Source organism: Oryx dammah, unplaced genomic scaffold (genome assembly GCF_014754425.2).
Source record: "Oryx dammah isolate SB20612 unplaced genomic scaffold, SCBI_Odam_1.1 HiC_scaffold_29, whole genome shotgun sequence".
Classification (NCBI taxonomy): domain Eukaryota; kingdom Metazoa; phylum Chordata; class Mammalia; order Artiodactyla; family Bovidae; genus Oryx; species Oryx dammah.
This window is the reverse complement of record NW_024070213.1, coordinates 70,167,616-70,179,970: the sequence shown is the minus strand read 5'-3', so window position 1 is coordinate 70,179,970 and position 12,355 is coordinate 70,167,616. Positions and strand designations below refer to the sequence as shown.

The 12,355-nt window shown below is 41.5% G+C and overlaps 1 protein-coding gene across 1 annotated transcript in view; it reads left to right on the top strand.

Moving 5' to 3' along the window:
* The window catches only part of GRIP1 (glutamate receptor interacting protein 1), a 751,108-nt gene that overhangs the window by 699,312 nt on the left and 39,441 nt on the right, over positions 1-12,355 (top strand). The gene's annotated exons all lie outside the window — the stretch shown is intronic.

The window sequence follows — 12,355 nt, the reverse complement described above, 5'->3', positions numbered from 1 at the left end:
AAACATAGCAAACACATTGAATATTGTGGCCTTGAATTTCCTCCTCTTTAATGCTAAACGGTTATGAACATCTATTCAACACTAGGAGACCCCCATTAGATCTACTGCTGTCCAAGTGTTCGATCCAGGGCTTGTTCTTCAAGCATAGATTAATATGAGGCAAACCACACGATACGTTGGGTCAGTGAAGACCAGCTGCATTTTCTTACTTTTTCAGCAACCTCTGCACAAAGATGGAATAGAGAATGCTGGAGGCATGCAAGGAGATGAGCCAAAGATTTGTGACCCCATTTATTCCTGCCTCTTCCTGACTTTTCATAGCAACTTGTAGGGGTTTCCTCCAATACTCATCCTTAGAGTTTTCTATACTGTTAATCATAGTATGAAAAGTGAAAGTTGCTCAGTCGTGTCCAACTCTTTGCAATCCCATGGGTCCATAGGATTCTTCAGGCCAGAATACTGGAGTGGGTAGCCATTTCCTTCTCAAGGAGAATCTTCCCAACGCAGGGAATGAACCCAGGTCTCTTGCATTGCAGGCAGATTCTTTACCAGCTGAGCCACGAGGGAACCCCTAATCATAGTATGCAAAAGTATATAGTAGTTTTTCTTCACAAACCTCATCTTCATGTGATGAAGTGTAACCTGTATGAAAAGTTAAACCTCATAACAGATTCTGAGTACTAAAAAGTGTTAGACAGAAGACAGAATATAAACACTTATTTTATTTATTTTTTTAATATTTATGTATTTATTTGGCTGTGCCGGGTCTTAGTTATGGCACACAGGATCTGTAGTTACGGCATGTGGGATCTAGTTACCTCACCAGGGGTTGAACCCTTGCTACTTGCGTTGGGAGCGCAGAGCCTTAGCCACTGGACCACCAGGGAAGTCCCTCAAGTCTTCTTTTAAAAATATGTTTCCTTCTCAATGATATTTAGCATCCAAAGAGAAGTGAGTCAAAAACTCTCTGTATTTGTTCTCATCTAAGCTTTATGTGTGTGTTGTGCTAATCATTCAGTTCTGTCCGACTCTTTGCGACCTCACCGTCTCTCTAATGCTCTGTATAAATTCCAGCCTCCAAATCCCTTTCCTGTTCTAGGTTTAAGTCAAAGAATCAAATAGATAAATGGTTTGGAAAACACATGTGTGGATGAGAGAGTTGCTTTGTAAATTAGGTAACTGCTTTTGAGGAGAATCTGTATCCAGTTTGCTGTCTTCCTTGTTCTAGTTTTTTCCTCTCAGCCCACTTCTGCCTATGTCACTTTCTATTAAATCCTTTGAAGGGTGGAGAAGAAAAGAAATGATATTTCAAAGTTGTCAACTCATTACTTGTTAGAGATGATATTGGAGTTTGGTGGAAAAAATATTGTGAAGACCCAAAAGAGGATTGGGGCTTTCATTTATCTGGCAAGTAATTTTTCCAAGTCCAAATACCTTGTGAAAAGTTAGCTATGCCACCAAATAACAGATATTATTACTCCTGGTGAGTTCATGAGATCCCAGAGAGCACTCTGGATAAAGGACCCAACTCAAATTCTGACAATGTAGATGGAAGTTTATTTATTAATGTGTTTGTTTATTGTTTATTTACTAATGTGGAAACTTTTTGTTGCAAAGATTTCAGTGAGCTATTGATATAAGGAGCTCTGCCTGTAAGTGATGTGTGAGAACTTAGCTACTCTATACTTATACACAATAAGATTAGGCCCAGGTTTAGCATGTGGAAAGTAAGGCCTTTCCCTCATTTATAAAAGATGAAGAACCATTTATTATTTATGAGGGATTTTGAAAATTTGAAATCCTAGATGGGGAATAGTAGTCATCATAATAAAAAATCTGGCATTTATAAATTAAAAATCATTATAGGTTTGAGGAGAGAGAACAGGGATATAGAGAAAATGGCAATTGGAATAGAACTGACATCTTACAAGATGATGAAAAATTAATAATAATACCTTGTATTTGTAAAACACTTTAGAGTTTATAAAGCACTTTTACGTCACTCATTTCAAGTGATTCTCATAAGGAACATGGAAGCTGAAACCACAGGATTTCGATGTTGGGAGCGAAATTGAGTCAGCTGGTCTGACACCCGGGCAGCCCTTGATGGCCTGGGCAGCCTGGCTGCCCGCCATCACACGGCATGGGCTGCAGGGCCTGCAGTGACAGCTTGCTCCCTGACTGCTAAGGCAGCTCTCCCAGCTCCCTGCACCAAGAGCTGACGGCTTGCGTTCTCACTTGTGTTGAGCTGAAATGTGTCAGCATGTAGCTTCAGCCTATTCTAGTTCTGCCCTCAAGGTCATTCCAAACTAAAGCCTTCTCCACTTGACAGCCCCTCAGCTGCTCAAAGACAGCCCTCGTGCCTCTTTTGAACTTTTCCTTCTCTTAGCAAAATAGCCCTGGTTCCTTTCACTGTTCCTCACGTGACTTACTTTTGAACATCTTTATCATCCTGGGAGCCTCTCTTCTGACAATGTTCAAGTTTAACTCTGTACAAGTGTAGTGCTCAGAAAGGAAAGTCATACCACGGTCTGGCAGTCCAGAGCCACTCAAGTAACTCAAGTCTGTCAGCTTCATCCCTGGAGACTGCAGAACCCATCAGCGCAGTCTACCTCAGCATAAGAATTCTGGTGATCACTTCCTGTCACTCATTTTTTTTGGGGGGGTCACCTCTTGTAGCATGTGGGATCTTAGTTCCCTGCCCAGGGATCAAAGCTGTGCCCCCTGCGCTGGGAGTGCAGAGTCTTAACCACTGGACCCCCAGGGAAGTCCCCTGTCTGTTGCTCATCTTGAGCTTGTTGTTTACCAAGATCTCAAAGTCTGTCTTTTTCCCCCTTTCCTTGTGATATTGAGCTTAAACCTGATCTCTCCAGATAATGCTTGTGAAATTGACTTTTCAAAGGAACGTATAGAAGCAGACCTTTTCCCCCCATGATATATCATATTGTGAGATATTCTCTCTCCACCCTGTCTGCGCAGCCTCTCGGCAGACCATATCTCAAGAAGACTTTTACCTTCAAGTCTATAACAGTTGTCCCATTACCAATAGGATAGTGTGCCTCCATCACACATATCTTCCTCCACAGGCCAGGAATTCTTTTCTCTGTGGGCATCTTTCTTATTGGTCTCTGCTTCTAGTCCAAAAATGGCAAGCTTGCCTCATGCATTCATTCAGCAAATATGTAATGACTGGTATAATAGAAGGCCAGTACATGATGGGTATAAGGTCGCACAAAGAGACAGCTTCCTGATTCTTGTGGAAGACATTACCCAGCTGAAGGACCAGACAGTTAACAAGTACCAACAGTGTGAATTTTTACTTAATTAATGAAAAGGGAAAAAGGATGGCATAATCAAAGCTGGCAGAGAAAGGAGTGAGTTTAAAGAAGTCTCACAGTGGGATGACTCAATTCTATTGATGCAGACTGTTTCTGACCTGCCTCTGGGGACCAGCTTCTTTCACACCCCATTCTCTTGACCCTTATACTCATGTCCTTCTGCCTTATCAAGAGCTTATGCTTATGGGCCCCTTATAGCCCTTTATTCTTCCTTCAGACTCTAAAAAAAGCCTATAATTGCTTTCCTTAGAATTTGCAAAGGTCAATCAATACAAGAGGAGACTGACAAAAAGGTGGAACCTGGGCTCTGTCATACTCCTAGATAATGAGACTCTTGTGATGTCTGTATTTCTTGACGCTTAAGTCAGGCAGTCTTATCCTGTTGTACATATTCTTTAGATAGTTCTCTCATTTGAGTTCATTTTTTTTAGCTTTTAATGAGGTATAATTGACAAAATTATATGTATTTAAGGTATGCAATATAATGACTTGATATCCATGTATATTCTGAAATGATTACCACATCTATCACCTCACATAGTTCCTGTGTGTGTGTGTGTGTGTGTTTGGTGAGAGGCTTAAGGTTTACTTTCTTTGCATCACATATACAATATAGCACTATGCCAGTTCTGATCCCCAGAAATTATCCATCTTATAAATGAAAGTTTTCATCCTTAGACCCATATCTCTCCATTTCTCCCACCTCCCAATCCCTGGCAACCACATTCTACTCTCTGTTTCTATGAGTTTGGCTTTATTTTTAGATTTCACCGATAAGTGAGCTCATACAGTATTTGTCTTTTTCTCTCTGGCTTATTTCACTAGCATAATTTCCTCCAAGTTCATCCATGTTGTCGCAAATGGCAGGATTTTCTTCCTTGTCATGGCTAAGGAATTTCCCTTGTATATATACATATACCCCACATTTTATCCATTCATCCACTGGCAGGCACTTTGGTTGTTTCCATATCTTGGCTATTGTGAATAAGAATCCAGTGACATAGGAGTAAAGCCATTTCTTCTATACAGATTCTGTTTCCTTCTCATATATACCCAGAAGTGGGATTGCTAGATCCTTTTTGAGGTCATTTTGATCATTTGTCTTCTCTCAGAAAAAAGAAAGCAACTCCATTTCATCCAGTTTTTCAAATGTATTTGCTTATAATTACATAATCTCTTGTTTGGCTCTTGTCATTTTTTCTTGGTTTCTATAGTTATAGTCCCAATATGGTTCTGTATCCATTGTATTTGTCCTTTTATTCTTTTTCCCCATGATTATATTGGTAGTGGTTTATTTTTATTTAGCTTTTCTTTTGTACAAGGAACTGGCTCTTGCATTTATTTAATTTCACTCTGATTTTTTCAAAATAAGTCTTTGCTTTTAATTTGATTAATTTTATTCTGTTCTTCTTAGATTTTGTTCTGCTTATGATTCATTTATCTCCATACTACCTTATAGTTTTCATAAAAGATGATGGTGATTTGTCAGAAAAAAACACCAACATGTACAGTCAGAGAGTCCACCTTTCCTTGAATGTAGTTCAGTTCAGTTCAATTCAGTTGCTCAGTCATGTCCGACTCTTTGTGACCCCATGAATCGCAGCACGCCAGGCCTCCCTGTCCATCACCAACTCCCGGAGTTCACTCAGACTCACATCCATCGAGTCAGTGATGCCATCCAGCCATCTCATCCTCTGTCGTCCCCTTCTCCTCCTGCCCCCAGTCCCTCCCAGCATCAGAGTCTTTTCCAATGAGTCAACTCTTCCCATGAGTTGGCCAAAGTACTGGAGTTTCAGCTTTAGCATCATTCCTTCCAAAGAACACCCAGGACTGATCTCCTTTAGAATGGACTGGTTGGATCTCCTTGCAGTCCAAGGGACTCTCAAGAGTCTTCTCCAACACCACAGTTCAAAAGCGTCAATTCTTTGGCGCTCAGCTTTCTTCACCGTCCAACTCTCCCATCCATACATGACCACTGGAAAAACCATAGCCTTGACTAGACGGACCTTTGTTGGCAAAGTAATGTCTCTGCTTTTGAATATGCTGTCTAGTTAGGGAACACAAAATGGTACTTGAGTAGCACAGAGCAGGAAACTCAGCAGGATTTTCTCCATTGAGGGAAGAGAAGGGGCATTTTTCTTTTCCATTTGTTTCCTTATCTCTATGAACTCATGTTTCATCTCCTTCAGTGATCTTGCCTTGCCCAGTTTTTCTTGAGCTCTCATGTCTATCATCTCTTGTTTTACAGAGACATGTATTTTTTAAATTTTGTGATAATATATTTGGTCATATTTATCATTTGCTCTATAACAGTCTTTTTCTCACAAGTATCCTTCATCTGTTATTTCTTTGTTTTTCTATTCCCTCTCTCTTTTTGTAATATTAACTTAGTATATGTCTTAAGTAAGTAAGTAAGTGAAGTCGCTCCAGGCCCCTCTGTCCATGGGATTTTCCAGGCAATAGTACTGGAGTGGATTGCCATTTCCTTCTCCAGTGGATCTTACCGACCCAGGGATCGAACCCGGGTCTCCTGCATTGTAGACAGACGCTTTACTGCCTTATAGTAGTTCCCTTTAAATTATTGCTTATCTTTAAATGCAGTGACTTCATGAATTGAAAGTGAAAAGTGAAAGTGAAAGTCGTTCACTCGTGTCTGACTCTTTGCAAGCCAGACCATAATACTGGAGTGGGTAGCCTTTCCCTTCTCCAGGGAATCTTCCCAACCCAGGGATCGAACCCAGGTCTCCTACATCAAGGTCTCCTTCATGAATTGGAAGGGTGCAAAATATACCCCCAGTTCACAGTTCCTGTGATGAGTGCATTCTTTCTCTGCCAGCAGAGGGCAGCACCTTCAGGCCAATCACAATGCAGAATTTCTCTCTGCCACCCTGCCTCACGAAGAGATTGTCTCCTGCAGTCTGTGGCTCGTCTGGAGGTACTCTCAGCCCACCTTCCTGGCTTTTCCTTGGTGCCAAATGGGCTCTAGGGCACTTTCTGTCCACCAGTCATTGCAACCATTCTAGTGTTCCAAACAAAACATTGTTTGCCTCATGCCGGGGCCCCTGCTTTGGAGGACTGGACTTTCTCCAACATCTCTGGACAGGGACTTCCCTGGCAGTACAGTGGTTAGGACTCCGTGCTTCCACTGCACGGACTGACGGTTTAGTCCCTGGTCTGAGAAGTAAGATCCCACATGCTGTGTATAGTGTGGCCAAAAAAAAAAAAGTTTCTGGTCAGTCAGAGAAGCTTAGCTTCTCAACACCACCGCTCATTTGCCTTTCACTGAACTTAGTTAAGTTTCCCTATGTATTATGGTTCAGTATTCTAGGTTTGCTGAAGATAGAGTTTACATTCTGTTATTTGCCATCCATTTTTGTTTTGAGGTGATTTCTAAGAGAAGGTAGAACTATTCTTGCTCTGCCTTTCTAGCATTGGAGAGTGAGCCAGAGTTCACTCCAGTTTCGTCTAAACACTTTGAACATTTCTTGGCAAGTGGAATTGCAAATAGTTACACAAATGTATGATTTGATTTTCTCATTTTTAACAAAATTGGGGCTGTAGGAAATAAATTTGGCAGGAAATTATTTGGCTGACTCTCCTATGCTAAAATTGGCTTCCAAAAATCAAATTAATGGCAGGAGCTATAATCACAAAATTGTAGAGTTGAAGACTGATCTTCAAAACCCTTTTCTGATTTTAAACTTTATGAATAAGAACCAACATTGCTTAGTTCACTTTCCTAAATTAATAGGAATGTGAATTAATAGCCACAAATTGAAGATATTTATCTGCACAGTATTGTGGTATTAAAAACAAAGTTGTATAATATTGGAGTATCCAAACTTTACAAATTTCTCTGAGGTGTAGTTGCACTAAAAAAAAAACTCAGTCGTGTCTGACTCTTTGCAACCCTAAGGACTGTAACCCACCAGGCTCCTCCGTCCATGGGATTTTCCAGGCAAGAATACTGGAGTGGGCTGTCATTTCCTTCTCCAGGGGATCTTCCCGACCCAGGGATTGAACCCCGGTCTCCCACATTGCAGGCAGACGCTTTAACCTCTGAGCCACCAGGGAAGCCCCAAAATAAAAACTATTATACCAAAATTCCGTCATCATTCAAAAGTACCTACATTTGTGAAGACATACTTTTCATCATGCAAGTGAATAAAATTAAACTCTTAAAACACTAAAATTAAACACCTAAAATTAAACTCTTAATGAAAAAAATCTAGACTGATTTTTTTTTGTTTTTTGGCCACACCTCAAGGCATGCAAAATCTTGGTTCCCTGACCAGGGATCAAACCAGTGCCCTCTGTAGTGAAAGCATGGGGTCTTATCTGCTAGACCACAGGGGTCCCTGACCTCCAGGATCTAATGCCTAATGATCTGAGGTGGAGCTAATATAATAATAATAGAAATAAAGTACACAATAAATATAATGTGCTTGAATCATCAGGAAACCATCCCTGCCCCCGACCCCATCCATGGCAAAACTGTCTACCATGAAACTGGTCGTTGGTGCCAAAAAGATTGGGGACTGCTGCCCAAATTGAATTTTATACCTTGTGTTAGTTTGCTTGGGCTGCTATAACAAAGCACCACATACTGGTGGCTTAAGCACCAGCAATTCATTTTTTTCAGTCCTTGATCAGGTGTTGGCAGGTTTGCTCTCTCCTGGGGCCCCTCTGTCCTTGGTCTGCAGATGGCCACCTTCTCATTGAGCCCTCACATGGCCTTTCCTGTGTGTACGTGCATTCCTGTGTGTGTCCACACTTCCTCATAAGGACACTCATCCCGTGGGACCGTGGTCCCACCCTCAGGATCTCATTTAACCTTACTTACCACTGTAAAGGCCCAATTTCCCAATAAAGTCCCATTAGGGCATCAACTTATGAGTTGGGGGGGGACATAATTCAGTCCATAACATCCTTCGTATTATGATACAAAGTATAAGATCAGATACTGAAACCTGGATGTGAAAGAAACAAAGAAGGAAGGGCAAAAGGGAGAGGAGGGAGAAAAAAGAAAAATGAAAACAGTTTCCAGTTCTAAATAAAAAGAATAATTACTTAGGAAATTCATTGTTAATTACTTCTATCTTTCAATTTTTTAAGTGATTTTGCAGTTTAAAACTAGTTTGCAGTATCATACCTGTTAATTTTATGTGCTTACATCATTGCTCAGTAAAAACAAGGTCTAATTATACTTGTGGCAATTGATTTTTCTGACACTTGGGCTGCCTAATTTATTTTATTCTTGTCATGGCTTTTAAGTTTGGCGTCCGGTGTAAAGGTATATTCCTCAGAGCCTATTAACATCGTCTCAGCTATGGAAACCAGCCTGCCTTTACCTAAACCTAATTTCCCTGAGATATTCTCTATTTTAAATTATGCTGTCATCATCTTCCTGCATCAGTTAAGGAGTAGATTCACTTACATAGAAAAGAAAATAGAAGGACAGTGTCTAAACAAGATAGAGGGTTATTTTTCTCTCACTGTTGGAAACAGCATGGGAAGGCAGGTAGCCCCACATCTTCCTGCTTTCTACTATCTTGACATCTCTTACTGTTATCAAAAATGTGGGGTCCAGCTGCTCACCACTCCAAAGCCAATAAACAGGCCAGGTTGGTGGAAAGGAAAGTTTGCTTTATGTCAGATGCTGGCAACTGGAGGGGGTGAGGGTGAGCATCTGTCCAAAGGCCGACTCCCCTCCACTGACAACCAGTGAGACCGGAACTTTTAGGCAGAGGGAGGCTGCTACAGAAGCGGCACAGTCGGCTCTGACTGTCATCTTCAGATTGGTAATCAGCCATCTGACCAGTGTCTTCTTGGTTGTTTTAGGTAGTCAGTCTTCACTTCCAGGTCAGATTGTTTCCATTTCTTTGAGGCCAATTCTCAGAATTGTGGCAGCTTATGTCATGGGTATAGTCTGGTCGTCATGTAGTTAACTTCTTCCATCTGATGGGGGTTTCAGTATCTATAAGACAACTCACAGGATATGACTTAGAGTATGATCTATAGCCCTTGAGGAGGAACTAAAGGTCCTTGACTATGCTTAATGTTGTTGTTCAGTCACTTAGTCACATCTGACTCTTTGCGACCCTGTGGACTGCAACATGCCAGGCTTTCCTATCCTTCACTGTCTCCTGGAGTTTGCTCAAGCTCATGTCTGTTGAGTCAGTGATGCCATCCAACCATCTCATCCTCTGTTGTCCCCTTCTCCTCCTGCCCTCAATCTTTCCCAGCATCAGGATCTTTTCCAGTGAGTTGGCTTTTTGTCAGATAGCCAAAGTATTGGAGCTTCAACTGCAGCAGCAGTCCTTCCAAGGAATATTCAGGGTTGATTTCCTTTAGTATTGACTGATTTGATCTCCTCACTGTCCAAGGGGCTCTCAAGAGTCTTCTCCAGCACCACAGTTCAAATCCAGTAATCATGTATGGATATGAGAGTTGGACCATAAAGAAGAATGAGGGCCAAAGGATTGATGCTTAATGACTACATTATTATTAAGTTAAATAAGCAGGGTGACAGTATACAGCCTTGACGTACTCCTTTTCCTCTTTGGAACCAGTCTGTTGTTCCATGTCCAGTTCTAACTGTTGCTTCCTGATCTGCATACAGGTTTCTCAAGAGGCAGGTCAGGTGGTCTGGTATTCCCATCTCTTTCAGAATTTTCCACAGTTGCTTGTGATCCACACAGTCAAAGACTTTGGCACAGTCAATAAAGCAGAAGTAGATGTTTTTCTGGAACTCTCTTGCTTTTTCCATGATCCAGTGGATGTTGGCAATTTGATCTCTGGTTCCTCTGCCTTTTCTAAAACCAGCTTGAACATCTGGAAGGTCATGGTTCACGTATTGCTGAAGCGTGGCTTGGAGAATTTTGAGCATTACTTTACTAGTGTGTGAGATGAGTGCAATTGTGTGGTAGTTTGAGCATTCTTTGGCATTGCCTTTCTTTGGGATTGGAATGAAAACTGACCTTTTCCAGTCCTGTGGCCACTGCTGAGTTTTCCAAATTTGCTGGCATATTGAGTGTGAGTGCAGCACTTTCACAGCCTCATCTTTCAGGATTTGAAATAGCTCCACTGGAATTCCATCACCTCCACTAGCTTTGTTCATAGTGATGCTTTCTAAGGCCCACTTGACTTCACATTCCAGAATGTCTGGTTCTAGGTGAGTGATCACACCATCGTGATTATCTGGGTCATGAAGCTCTTTTTTGTACAGTTCTTCTGTGTATTCTTGCCACCTCTTCTTAATATCTTCTGCTTCTGTTAGGTCCATACCATTTCTGTCCTTTATCGAGCCCATCTTTGCATGAAATGTTCCCTTGGTATCTCTAATTTTCTTGAAGAGATCTCTAGTCTTTCCCATTCTGTTGTTTTCCTCTATTTCTTCGCTGAGGAAAGCTTTCTTATCTCTCCTTGCTATTCTTTGGAAATCTGCATTCAGATGCTTATATCCTTCCTTTTCTCCTTTGCTTTTCACTTCTCTTCTTTTCACAGCTATTTGTAAGGTCTCCTCAGATAGCCATTTTGCTTTTTTGCATTTCTTTTCCATGGGGATGGTCTTGATCCCTGTCTCCTGTACAATGTCATGAACCTCCGTCCATAGTTCATCAGGCACTCTATATATCAGATCTAGGCCCTTAAATCTATTTCTCACTTCCACTGTATAATCATAAGGGATTTGATTTAGGTCATACCTGAATGGTCTAGTGGTTTTCCCTACTTTCTTCAATTTAAGTCTGAATTTGGCAATAAGAAGTTCATGATCTGAGCCACAGTCAGCTCCCGGTCTTGTTTTTGCTGACTGTATAGAGCTTCTCCATCTTTGGCTGCAAAGAATATAATCAATCTGATTTTGGTGTTGACCATCTGGTGACATCCATGTGTAGAGTCTTCTCTTGTGTTGTTGAAAGAGGGTGTTTGCTATGACCAGTGTGTTCTCTTGGCAAAATTGCTTCATTCCATATTCCAAGGCCAAATTTGCTGTTACTCCAGGTGTTTCTTGACTTCCTACTTCTGCATTCTAGTCCCCTATAATGAAAAGAACATCTTTTTTGGGTGTTAGTTCTAAAAGGTCTTGTAGGTCTTCATAGAACTGTTCAACTTCAGCTTCTTCAGCATTACTGGTTGGGGCATAGACTTGGATTACTGTGATATTGAATGGTTTGCCTTGGAAACGAACAGAAATCATTCTGTCATTTTTGAGATTGCATCCAAGTACTGCATTTCAGACTCTTTTGTTGACACTGAGGGCTACTCCATTTCTTCTGAGGGATTCCTGCCCCCAGTAGTAGATATAATGGTCATCTGAGTTAAATTCACCCATTCCAGTCCATTTTAGTTTGCTGACTCCTAGAATGTCCACATTCACTCTTGCCATCTCCTATCTGACCACTTCCAATTTGCCTTGATTCATGGACCTGACATTCCAGGTTCCTATGCAATATTGCTCTTTACAGCATCGGACCTTGCTTCTATCACCAGTCACATCCATAACTGTGTATTGTTTTTGCTTTGGCTCCATCCCTTCATTCTTTCTGGAATTATTTCTCCACTGATCTCCAGTAGCATATTGGGCACCTACAGACCTGGGGAGTTCCTCTTTCAGTGTCCTATCATTTTGTCTTTTCATACTGTTCATGGGGTTCTCAAGGCAAGAATACTGAAGTGGTTTGCCATTCCCTTCTCCAGTGGACCACATTCTGTCAGACCTCTCCACCATGACCTGCCCATTTTGGGTGGCCCCACAGGGCCTGGCTTAGTTTCATTGAGTTAGACAAGGCTGTGGTCCATGTGATCAGATTGACTAGCTTTCTGTGATTATGGTTTCAGTGTGTCTGCCCTCTGATGCCCTCTCGCAACACCTACAGTCTTACTTGGGTTTCTCTTACCTTGGATGTGGGGTATCTCTTCACGGCTGCTCCAGCAAAGTGTAACTGCTGCTCCTTACCTTGGATGAGGGGTATCTCCTCACTGCCGCCCCTCCTGACCTTGAACGTGGAGTAGCT